This window comes from Coturnix japonica, chromosome 2, assembly GCF_054131305.1.
Source record: "Coturnix japonica strain WE chromosome 2, WE-NBRP24, whole genome shotgun sequence".
In the NCBI taxonomy this organism is placed as follows: domain Eukaryota; kingdom Metazoa; phylum Chordata; class Aves; order Galliformes; family Phasianidae; genus Coturnix; species Coturnix japonica.
The window spans coordinates 1,127,097-1,140,423 of NC_140664.1; the positions used below are offsets into that span (position 1 = coordinate 1,127,097).

The 13,327-nt window shown below is 39.5% G+C and overlaps 1 long non-coding RNA gene across 11 annotated transcripts in view; it reads right to left on the reverse strand.

Annotated features, from left to right (window-relative positions):
- Positions 1–5,280: 5,280 nt before the first annotated feature.
- LOC146761657 (uncharacterized) overlaps positions 5,281–13,327 on the reverse strand; it is a 112,252-nt gene continuing 104,205 nt past the window's right edge. For 8 of the 11 annotated variants that reach the window (XR_014942370.1, XR_014942368.1, XR_014942367.1 and 5 more), the window contains one exon: positions 5,281–12,045. This is a non-coding gene — a long non-coding RNA (uncharacterized LOC146761657). The remainder of the gene's footprint in view (positions 12,046–13,327) is intronic. The other 3 variants (XR_014942373.1, XR_014942371.1, XR_014942369.1) reach the window with 2 other exon arrangements.

A 13,327-nucleotide genomic window follows, 5' to 3' on the forward strand; every position in this document is an offset into this window, starting at 1 on the left:
GCCTTTGATCTTGTTTTGGGGGGCTTCAGATTGAATTTCCCTAAAGGATGTAGACTACAACGCCAGCACCAGTTTAACACTGAAATGTCCACACCTGGTTGTCCCAGTAGTATCTGTCATTCTACCAAATATTTTTTTAATCAAATCTCTCTCTCTGATGCCCTAGGCCCATATAACCATGTTTGGTCTGCTGACCTCCAGTCACTTTTAGCTTTCCCTACATATGCAGCAACCTATCTGCCTGCTGAATGGATCATACCTCTTGGAAAAAAAAATGATATGGTGCTAAAGTTCTTACCCTCTGCCATCATAAAGATTTCCAATTTCCTCCCTGTGCAACCCTGTGAGCACAAAATCAATAAGAATGAAAATAACCAAAATTTTTTTTAATTTTATTTTTCTTTAATAAATTTAAGTATGCTAACCTGAGAGGCAGTAGAACGCATTTGGCCTGTGTTTATTAGACACTGAATCAAGCTGGAGAAAGGGAAAAATCAATTGATCATCTGACTTAAATTGCAATTGACTTCAGTCTATTATCACGGTGTATCTACAATTATTCCAGATTGCTTACTCTCCAGAGGGCTTTATATCAGAGAAAAGACTTCAACAACATGCCTAGACTGTCTCCCAATCTTGATTTCATCTGACAAGCATTGACAGGCTTTCTGGATACTTTCTCAGAGCAGCCTGTTGGCTTCTTGCCTTCTCATTCCTTTTGAAGGGCATATGCACATCTTTAAGGATAAGAGTTTTTGGGGGAGAGGATTCTGACATGCATTAACATATTTTAACTCGTATTGAGAATAAGGGGTCTTTCATTGCAAATTCTGCACAGCTCATCTGATCCCAGTGGCCTTGTATGCAACTGATATTGTTCCAGTTTTCATTCCCCTTCACATTCTCATTGCAAGTGTTATTTGCTTTTCCATAAGCAGAATATGATAGTTACAACGATTTCTGATTTTGTACCACACAGACCCATTTATCTTCATCTTAATATGTAATCTGTGATATATTCTCAAATGCTAATATTCACATCTATTTTTGATACTCATAAATAATCACAGTTCCAGACATCACAGCCTAGTACATCCTATTACTAAATAACACCCGCACTGCACTTCACTCTCTCAAAACTCTTTTAAGATATCCACGATGACACTAACACTCGAAAAAAAACAAACTACTTTTGTTATAGGGAAGAATTTCTGTTATGTAGGAACATATATTCAAAATGTATTGCATTTAACATATTAACAGTCATGCTAAACTGAACTATCCTATCCTATCCTATCCTATCCTATCCTATCCTATCCTATCCTATCCTATCCTATCCTATCCTATCCTATCCCATCCCATCCCATCCCATCCCATCCCATCCCATCCTATCCTATCCTATCACACCCCACCCTACCCTACCCTCCCCTACCCTGTCCTACCCTACCCTACCCTACCCTGTCCTATCCTATCCTATCCTATCCTATCCTATCCTATCCTATCCTATCCTATCCTATCCTATCCTATCCTATCCTATCCTCTTGGTCCTTTAGAAATGTGTAGACCAGAATATTTATTACAATCATCTACTAGTATCCAAGATCACAAATTGTGTTATGAGTAAATGGTTTAACTAATGGTCAAAATCAAGATCAGGTTAGGTGACAATATTGAGGGATAGAGGGACAGAATTAGGAATGTAGAAAGAATGAATTAATACTATTTTAAAATACTACAAAGAATATCACTATAACTGCTGATAGCATCTTTTCCTTGCATTGGAGGGAGCAGGCATTGGTCAACATGCGTGTGGCTCGTGTGCAAACAGACCATAGTAAAGATTTCCACATGGACATTTTGCAATTCTCAATATGTGTAAAATCCTCAAGTTAAGAATCTTGTTGGAAAACGATGACATATTTAGGAAAAAATTGATGAATAACAGCTCAGTTAAAGCAAACTCATATAGCATTTATCTGAAGGAGAACAACTGACAAATAACTACTTGTAATGGTGCAATAGATTTTCCAAGCACCTGAGTTCTCTGGAAACTGAATCACAGACACAGGACTGGCCAAAACTTCCCTTGGAAGAGCACTGACAAATTTTACAAACCACTGAGAATTATTTCTCTTCTTGAAAAGCCCAGATAATAATGGCAAAGTGCTGAAATACACATCCATCCATCCATCCATCCATCCATCGATCCATCCATCCATCCATCCATCCATCCATCCATCCATCTACCTATCTATTTGTCTAGCTATCTGTCTAGCTTTTTTCTTGCACTTGAAGTACCCTTACTTCGTAAGGGTTTCAACAAATAAAGACATAGGTAAAACAGGACTTCCAGTTGCATTTGATGAGTCATCTTGCAAAAGAAGAGAGAAGTATTTTGAGGCTAGACTATCTGCTTGTTCTATTGAAGAGAATATTTTTGAGTTTTTTGGTGAAAGGAGAACTGTGGTGGAAGGTGGCATCAGGTTCAAACATATAGAGTTTGGCACACACTGAAATACTTAAATCAGAAAAGAGACCTCACGTTGTTAAGGATGTTTAGGCTCTTTGTACATGGAACATGAGTCCCGAGTCCTGATCTTGACCTTCTTTGTGTTCCAGAATACCCTAGAGCTCACTGAAGCAAACAGAAATTTTGTAAAAGCAATAATAATAACAATAAAAAAGCGCTGTTTCAAATTATAAAATGATTAAATATGGTTAAATTTGAAACTGCTCTGGCAAAGTGCAATAGTAAAAGGCTATTAAGTGAGATGTCCATTTATAGAAAACATAAGATATAAAATTCATTTTTAATGGACTGTTTCCATGGAAATGTTCTTTCGTAGAGACGTTTTATAGTGTATTAAGCAGCACAAGAAGGTAAGCTGACTGTAGTGGTGACTGTAATGCAAGGTCTATGGCTTGTAAAAAATTGAAACCGTTAAAAGGTTTACAGCCAAGAGAGTGAGGAGTATTTCAATGCCATTTATCACTCAGCCAGCAAAATTAAGTGCTAAAACTCAGCACACCTACTGAAGTGGAAGCTCCCTATTGGCTCATAACCAGAATATCTCAGAAAAAGGAAGATCTGTTCCTTGATTATGGAGGCAATAATAATTATAGATAATTTGTACACCCTCATTCCATTAATTGATGGAATCTCAAAGCATTTTCCAAAAAATAATTGAATAACTCACTCTACACAGTAAAATTACTCTGCTCGATAAAACCTTGCTTTTATTTGCAACTTGCTTCTTCCATGCCTGCTGAAATTTCAGTTACATGCTACTGAGATGGTGGTCTAGGCAGGAGATGACAATGATGAAGGTTCAGAGGGAATATGGTCAATGACTCAGAGACTTTGACAGCCAAATAAGAATGAAAAAAAGAGTACAAAAAAAAAAGCTGTTTCAGTAAGGGGAGATGGCTTGTAGTTTGTTTCTACCTTCATTCACATGGATGAGTGCTCCTGCTTCATTTGTGACTACCAGCTCAGCCCTCTAAGACTGCTGTCCACTGACAGAACAGCAGGAACTTAACCCAGGCGTCACACTGAAATGAGTTTTGCATGTGGATGGACTATTGGAAATCCACCATCAGGTTGCATCAATGCACATCAATCCAGCACCATTCTTCCTCTGGCTTGCTACATGGGGACCCACTCTTGTGGAAAAAGCAGTAACAAATGACACTGCTCTTCCCTCCAGCTAGTAATGGGAAGGGCTTCATTTATCAGCCAGCTGGCCCTTGTTAATGAAAGGGCATTACCAAAGACCCAGAGTCATGTCTAGTTAATTCTCTGATTTTGTTTCGTTGTTGTTGTTTCTTTCTCTGCTACTCACAGAAGCAGAATTAAGTTGCTTTAATGTAAAGTGACAGTTTGTAATTGAGACTACTTACTTCTGTCAGGGAAACCAAATGGCCATGAAGAATCTTCATCCTATCCTCCCAGAAGTAGCTCTCCACATCCACGTATGTCAGAGATACTGATGTTGTCCCAGAGTCTTTGTCACTCCAAAGTTGAACTTTCGCACTGCTCCACCAATACTGTAAACACAGCCTTAATAATTCTGAGTGATGCCAACATGGAAACTCTATGATGGAGTAACTGTGTTAGCAGACAGGTGAAGAGCCACTGATATCATCTATCTAGATAACAGTAAGACCTCTGACACAGTTCCCCACAACATCTTTCTCCCCAAATTTGAAAGATATGGATTTGGTGTGTGGACTGTTTTAATGGATTAAATCATGTAGCCAATGGGTTGAAAAGGTACCAGAAATAAGAACAACTATACTCACTTTATGTGGCAGAGTCTCTTAATAGAACATGGTGAAGAAAGGTTTCAAGGTGGAATGAGAAAAACTAAGCCCTGTATCCTTTACGTTCTTCATGCACAGTGCTAGAGTGTCTATACTTTGTGGTTGAAATATTGACACTATGCCTACAAACAGCACATCAAATGGAAGAACTGAGTTCTGCAGACTGACTGAGACAGTTCTGACCCCGATTTACATAGAGAGGCTCAATATGAATTCTTTCCTGTGAGAGAAGTTGAGTGTGTTCAGACTCCTCATGTTCAAAGAGTTCCAGAGCTCTGACTGAGATATTATCTGACCTTAAGCATCTGCATACCAATGTGAGGACAGGAAGACTGGACTAAAGATTTGATTAGTAGTGTCAGTGTCCTCTTGTGTATTCATGAGGTGATAGTTTACAGATATCTCTCTATGGATGATGTGACCAGAATTCCTCTTGAAATCTGGAAGGCCAATGGTATCCTGGAATGCATCAAAGGAGGGGTTGCTAGCAGGAATAGGGAGGTGATTGTTGCCCCCTGCTCTGCCCTTGTAAGGCCCCATTTGGAGTACTGTATCCAGGTCTGGGGCCCCCAATACAAGAAGAATGCAAAGTGGTTCCAAGGAGGGCCACAGAGATGATCAAAGGGCTGGAGCACCTCTCCTATGGTGAAAAGTTGAGGCACTTGGGATTGTTTAACTAAGGGAAGAGATGATTCTAAGATCATATTTTATTATTTGCTTTCTGTGGATAAAAGACTTGGTTTGTTGATTAATTCTTTCCTGGAGGGATGGAAGGCTGTTAGAAGGTGCTTTACTAATCACAGGATTATAGAATCATGCGATAGCCCAAGTTGGAAGAGGCCCATAAGGATCATCAAGTCAGTTATACAGTTATATCAGAACTTCACTGCTCACCTCAAAATAGGAGAGAGAGAATTTCAAACTATTCAAGATAATACAAAAGTGTGACACCCTGGCTTAGTTCCTGGGAAACTTTATTTAATTCATACAGTGTAGATAAGCTGGAAAAGAATCACAAATCAAAATGTCAGAAATGGAAGAAAATGGCATCAGAAAACATACATCCCACTGGAGAACCAGGAATTGAGAAAGAAAAGCTAAAGCCTGTGAATCAAAATGAGCCAAAGAACTGGAGGACACACTGTGTAATTGCTCAAACATAAGCAGCAGTTTTTCGCTCTCTTATATAGCCTGTATTTTTTTTCTCATGTTGCAAAAACGAATGTAAATCCCTCAAAATCCTGCAAAAAATAAAGCAATTGCAACAAAATACTCCTAGCTAATTAAAATTGCCTGCTCAACCTACTACTGGCCATGCATCCCCAAAGGAAGACTGAATAATCTCACCTAGTGTGGAGCTAAGGCTGTTTGAGGAGTGGAAATAATAGAATTTTTCTATACGCCTGCAAAAAGATCCAAGGAAAGGTGGTTATGACTCAGATATCACTATATAGCCTAGGTTCTCCCTTAGTCTTTGTGGATCTCTGTGGGCAAAAGGTTGGCTATGGCAATCCAGCATGGAAAAGGTGAGGCAGAAACATTGCTTTCCTTCCCTTCAGCTATAAAAGTTACATCTTTGAGGACTTAACACCAGTAGATATTCACCTGCAGTTAGAAAAACTCCAGGCTTAAAACTTTCCTTGCTAATTTTGCTTAAGATCGCAGTGACCAAGACCTGAAAATGCCTCAGGGCTTGCCAAGCCATTTGGCAGGATCTGCTGTCCCCTCTTTTAACTCAAGTGCAGCCTTTTTATTAATAGAGGTTGCAACATATTTTTTTACTCTATGGCTGTACAAATATTCCTACATGCTCAACTACCAAAAAGAATAAAAAGCTCACAAAGCTTGGGCATATGTGGGTGGCTCGAAACCTCACTCTGTGAGCCAGATGATACAGTCTTGACAGATAGCATGATAGCAGAGATATTAAGCAAACTTCTCTCCTCGGGATACTTATACACTTAATGAGGCTTTTCAGCTCAGCTCCCCCTTTTCATCTCGGCTGTCCCATTAATGGCCCCACTTCTCCTGGTGGCTGCTCCTCACACGCTGCCCATTAAGTAGAGATTAAGGGGTGACGAATGGCAGCCTGGCTTCCTGAAAGCTCAGCTGACATTCAGATGTATGGTATTCCATCTCATTAGGAGCAAGACTGGTTTCAGTGATAATAAACACTTCAGCAAAGTGCTTAGCAAGGGGCCTGTCCAACTCCCCACCCTGCTCTTCTATCTAGGCTGCAAATATCTTTTTCAAGACAGGGACACTGTACATAGAAATCCTGCTGGGTAACATTTTAAATTTAAAGAAAAGAAAAAATAGTAAAAATGGCTTAAACCAATATACTTGATGGGCATGAGCTATAAAAAGATGAGCGATAAGAGAGATTGTGAGAGAAAACATTGCAATGCACTGTTTAATGTGCATGTGAGTGTTGAAACAGGGAAATAAGGTCTGAGGTTTGGTAGCCCTCATGTGAAATGGAACATTCCCTTTGGGCAGCAGACTTTATTTCACGATGTCCCCATCATTTCCATCACAGATGAGCTCCTCCTTTCTTTAGTTTCTTTATTCTCGCCTTAATTGCAGTGAAGCTAACTTAATTTTCCAGCTAGATTCTGAAATGAAAATGTCCAAATTTCCCCATATTTTTGTATGCAAAGGAAATCACCTGAAGCCCAGGTATAAAAACTTTTTTCTCCCTCCAAACCATGGTGTCTTTTCCACTTGCTCAGTCTCTTGACCTGATTCTCCACTGCATTCATTAACTGAAGCGCTGCAACATCATAATCCATGTAAAGGGGTTCATTAAAAAGTTGTTTGAGTTAAAAGACCCATCATATTATCACCATTTTTAGTCATGCTAGGAACAATAACACTTCTATCATCCCCTTAGATATATCCTGGAATATAGCGGGGATGTGATCACTCACTGAAAATACACACTGAAAATACGTTTAATGAGAGGTATGTCTGTGAAATCATAGAATCATGGAATAATTAAGGTTGGAAAACACCACTAAGATCAACACATCCAACCTCCAACCCATCACAGCCATGCCCACTAAACCACGTCCATCAGTGCCATGTCTATCCTTTTCTAATTCCCGTCTTGGAGAATAGAATTTTTACCATTTCTGAACTGCCAGTGACTGGTAGTTTAAACTTCATTTGAACCCATGTTCAGAGTGGATATAACCCAAAACAGTTATATTAAGTGATGCTTTTGCGGGAGATAGTCTGGATAGAAGGGAAAAGTTTCTAAGATAAGAGAGTGAGGAACAGGAACAGGTTACCCAGAGATGTGGTGGATGTCTCATCCCTGTATACATTCAAGGTCAGGTTTGACAGGACTCTGAGAAAACTGATTTAGCTGTAGGTGTCCCTGTTCACAGCAGGGGAGTTGGACCAGATGACCTTCAAGTATCCCTTTCCAGCTCAAATGTTTTTATAGTTCTGTGATTCATTCTATGCTCTGATACATGATCCTACCTTTCTTTATTCGCTTGGAAGCCCCAGCAAGGACTCTCAGGTTAGTGACACAGGGGGAAAAAGTGTTTTTGTTCATCTAAAGATTTGCCTGGATTTTCTGTCTTCTGTCTTGGGAAAACAAACAAACAAACAAACATGAAAAAGGTGAGGACCCCATTGTAAACTACCCAATTTACCCAGGTTTTCCCTCAACAGTAATGGCAAACTTCAGCAGGCAAAGCAGGCAGCAATGACCATGTTACTTCTCTAGTCTGCTGTTTCTTCTGCTTCTGTCCAGTGCTGACTGCCTCTGTTAGTACTGATTGTCCAAAGAAATGTTCCAATTCAGACAAGGGCTGCACAAGGAAACCATTGGAACCTTTTGCTGCCATAGGAGCTGGTGTGTCTGTAACTCACAAAGGCTCAGTTTGTTTTCCTGTGGCTGAGGTAGAAAATTGGAAAAGTGGAAAGGGATGCAACACTAATTAACCTTGCTTGTGATGGAGAATTACTGCAATTATTTCACAACACGACTCTGAAGAGTGCAACACTCTTTCCTACATAATGTGTCACCATTATTATGAACTGTGCTAGCCCTGGCATTGTGTGAGATTATTCCTGTATGTGGTGCATGTAATGTGCTGAGAGGGGAAACGAGCCAGTTACATAGAGAGGGCACAGAGCTTTGCAGCAGGGTTAGCAGAATACAAATTGTCTCTACAAACTGCATTTATTTTTAGCCAGGAGCTCCAAGGAGTGGCTATAAGCCATCCTCCAGGGATGATTCAGGCAGGAAAAAAGCAACAAGCTGTTACATTCACCCTCTGGCAAAAGTTGAGATATTGATCAATGGGAAGCAGCTTCTATTGGAGACTGAGGACTTGCTCCAATACAAAGGTTGTGCTCATTTCTTTTCCTTCTTTTCTGCAACCAAAAAACTCCAGAGGGCAAATGGCAGCCAAGAACTCCTTACTTTTATGTATGCAGACAAAGGTGTTTCTCCAGCAATTACTTTCTCTGATTTATCATCACAAAGGAAAAATGTCTTAATAACCTTGGGGTATTACTTCATGCCAAATGCCTGGAAAGGGAAGGAGCATTTGCAACTCAAAGAACAAAGACTGTATGTTTGTTCAAACCAAAGACATCACCGGAAAGGAAGCAAAAGATTTTGAATTGGAAATAAAATGCTTGTTTAAATAGTTTGTTCTGCTCTACCTACAGGGACACAACCCACAACCTCCCTTCATCTAATTTTGAATCTTTAAAATGCTTAAGGATTAAGTCACAGGCTAAAGTTACTATACTTAACCATTTGATGTACATCTTTTGAGCTTTAGCAACTGTCCGCTCATTCATTCTTAGCCTACAGCAAGGCTCCATTTACCCCCTAAAATGATATGCACTCTCTATGTGAATCCATGTTAATTTGGCTTCTGAATATTGTTCAATAATGTTTACCTAAGAGTACTGCATCCAGGCTTGGGGCCCCCAGCTTGAGAAGAATAAAGTGCTATTGGAGGGCTATGAAGATGATCAGAGGGCTGGATTACCACTCCTATGAAGAAAGGTTGAGGAAATTGGGATTATTCATCTGGGGGAAGAAAAGGCTCCAGGGAGGCTTCATTGTAGCCTTCCAGTACTCAAAAGAAGCTTATAAGCAGGAGGAAGACCGACTTTTTACATGGTCTGAGAGTGATAGGACAAGGGGAAATGGCTTTAATACTCAGAGGGAGATGAGGCACTGGAACAGGTTACCCAGAGAAGCTGAGGATGTGCCATCTGTGAAGGTGTTGAAGGTCAGGTTGGATGGGGCCCTGGGCAGCCTGAAGTGGTGCAACCCTGCCCATGTCAGAGTTATAGAACTAAGTGATCTTTAAGTTCCCTCCCAACTCAAGCCAATCCCTCATTTTTTTCTGTCTATTCTTTACTTTGCCAAGAGCACTGCCTGTTTTCCACACTGTATGTTGGAAGGACTTTTGTATCCTCAGTCAGCAGTGGATAATATTTCCAACCCATCAGCGATTTGAGAGATTAAGTAGCAAGCACAAATGGGGCCATTTAAAAAGAAATTCACAAGGAAAGGAATATGTATATTTTTTTCAATAGCATCAGATTTATTGAGCCAATTAACCAATTCAACTTCTTGGAGACATTTAAGGTTAGACTGGACGGGGCTTTGATCTAGCTGTAGGTGTTCAAAGTGATGGACAACTGTAGGACATGGAAACAAAGATCAATAAAGAACACTCATCTACACTGTCTGTATAGAGCTACCTCTTTTTCATCTTCCTTGAAGAGCTTGAATTTCACAAAGGAGAAGAATACCGGTAGAGGAATCTCAGGGCAGAAGCAACATGTACAGAAAGTGAGAAGCTGAATATATAAAGAAGTCCAACCACAATAAGCAATTTTTATAGCTTCAAAACAAAGCTGCTTATAAAAGCAGCTGTTCAAGATTGCACAAAAGCTAACCTCTATCCTATTACTGAACCTGTACATGACCTCATTCATCTGTGCAACATCCACGTACAGAACTATCAGGAGCTGAAGTATCAGCTGAACAATAGATTTCAGCTTTGTTTTTCCAACAGAGAGAATTTCAAAAGGAAGAGGATGATACTGTTCTTTTGTACCCCATTAGGGAGTATATATGGGGAGGAATGAAAAGACAGAGATGGAATCGGATCAAGTAGTAGGTGGAAAAGATACAGAATTGTGAGTAGAGCGTGGTAGAAGGTGGACCATGATATAATGGAAAGTAGTAGAAATGCAGATTCTTCCAGGACATCCCTCAGTGAAGGTTAACATCCTGTCAAAAGCTGAAATGTTTGATCAGAGTTAATCAGGTTTCTGTTGGTTGTACAGCCTCCAGGCTGCACTGCATGATGGAGAAAAACAAGGTTTCACTTACATCTGTTTGTAACATGAAACATTCTAAGTCATTCTAAGCTCAATGCCTACTGTCCTGAAATAGGTCAGAAGGTTTTCAGGGAAGCTATAAAAATGCATGGTCTACTCTGAAGGTGCCCATGACCTATCAAAGAAATTTTCTTCTTTCTAAAATCTTCATGTCTGTCCTTTCCAGCAAGGATGCTAAGATGCAGAGGGAATTTATAAATAGATTTCATTGCTCAAACTCTCTTGTTTTTGGAGCCAAAATGTTGAAGGAAACACCTCCAGTTCTATCCTGTATAGTCTGCTTTGTAGAAAAGAGAAGTATGCTATTCTCTATAAGCTCTTTAGCTTATCTCACCTTGTAGTGAAAATTCTGTGTTCACGTGTAGCAAATGCTGACAGCAAATAACTTTGAAGGGAAGTAAAAAGAAAAGAAAAAAAAAACAGGAAAAGAAAGATCCTCACAAACCTATCACTGACAAAGAAGAGCAGATTTGGTGTGAGGACATCTGCTATGAAGAATACGAGCTGCTGTGATTAGCACTGAATATTGGGATAGTTTTCTGCTGAACTGATTAGTGTTTAGTATTTTGTTTAAATACAACATATAAAATCCAATATTGAAAGAAATAATGTGTTTATCAATGATTTTATGTTTATTTGTTTATTTTCAAAAAGAGAGGAGATGAATGCTTTTGCATGCACAGGTTGATGACTGAATACCCCTAAACCTCCATGCAAAGAAATATGCAATTGAGGATGAGCTATAACTAAAGTTCTTTCCCTCTGTGGGGTTCCAGTTCCTCAAAATATTAGCCAGGTATCTGAATTACTGTGATCAGCTTAACATGATTTATAATGGAATCACTGTAAGGATTTAAATACCTGCATGATACCTAATCTTGCTCAGGTCTTGAATTATTTTGGAATCATAGAATCATTAAGGTTTGAAAAGACCACTAAGATCATCTAGTCCAACTGTCAACCCATTCCAACAATGCCCATTAACCATGTCCCTCAGTGCCTCATCTTGAACACGCCTTTTCTTGAACATCTCCAGGGTGGGTGACTCTACCACCTCCATGGGCAGCTTGTTCCAATGCATTACCACTCTTTCTGAGAAGATGTTTTTCCTAATATTCAACTCAAATCTGAGCATTAACAATCTTTCTGACGCTCATAGTGGGAGTTGTTTAGTGGCCACACTCACTTTGATCCAGTGTTATTTTGTTTTGATTCCCAGAGGGAAGTTATATAATAAAGTGGGTATTTAGCATCAGACAGTTGATTGACTTTCTGAGGGTAAAAATGCCACATCTTCCATTGTAGTCAGGATCACAATGCAACAGGAAAAACCTGAAAAACAAACAAGAAAGAAAAAATTAAGAAAAAGGAGAGATGAGTCCCTGAAAATATCCCCTCAGCATTTAACCATACAAAGACATGGTTTAGCAGGCATGGTAGTGATGTGTTGATGGTTGGACTTGATGATCTTAGAGGTCTTTTCCAACCTTAATGATTTTCTGATTCTATGAGTTGTACCTACTGCAAAATCATAGTTTCAGGCAGAACATCAACATGTGGATGTTTTGTAGACCTGTTAATGGGGGAGAAAGAACTGGAGGAATAATCCATTGATTCATGGTGAATTCTCTGATATATTTGTCCCTCTCTTTCCCCCTTTCTCTGTGTCTCCTAGATGACACCAACCTTTTCTATGTTAACGCTGGAAACAACATGGATATACTTTATATTTGCTGCCATTAAAGTACTTTTCTGTCATTGAAACTTGCAAATGAATCAGGAAAGAGCATGGAGGACATGTCACTGGAAAATTATCTTGCACCAGAGTCTGAGCAGCAAGAAAAGTTGCCTCGGAGGTGCTCATTAACCAAGCTGATGACAAAGCAAAAATAAAAAGAAGGTAAGTTTTAAAGGCATCTTTCTAACCAAGGTACTCAAACATCCATTTCCATCTGCCCAGGATGAGAAACTTTGCATGAATTAGGCTCATGTGCACCATATGTCTATTTATTTCCATCTTTATCCTCTTTGCAAAGCTGTTTAAAGACAGTGTGCCAAGTTAGTGTTTTAGAAGTTCAGTGAGATCAGTGCCTAGAGCAAAAACCAAAAGCAGCCTCAACAATCCTCCCAAAATAAAAATAAAACAAAGCCTCTGCTTAAGCACAAATACAATAGCTGAAGTGAGGCAAGAGGTAATTAACAGCTAATATTAACTTTAACTGAGCTTAAATGACAATTAGAAAAGCACCAATTATCACCAGACATGGGGATGTAAATCAGAGAAAAAATGGCTGGGTAAACCAGGTCACTCAGTTCTAAGTGTCCAGGCCTGAAGGCAAGAACATCTGTTCTTATGTTATTCCCAACAGTGTCTGCCTTTTCTGTTCTTCAGGATTTCTGTCCTTGGATAGAGCAGGGCATAAGGACTACAGGCTAATATGGATATCAAAACAGTTTTCAGGAAGAAGTTTTTAGGCATCTAATTAAAAGATAAAGAGAATAAAACCAAGCTCCTTTGTGATTAATTTCTGCACACTCAAGTCTTGAAGTCCAGGTCACACCTGGACTTTTCATGAAGTAATGATTTCTGCTATTAATCAAGAATATGCACTGG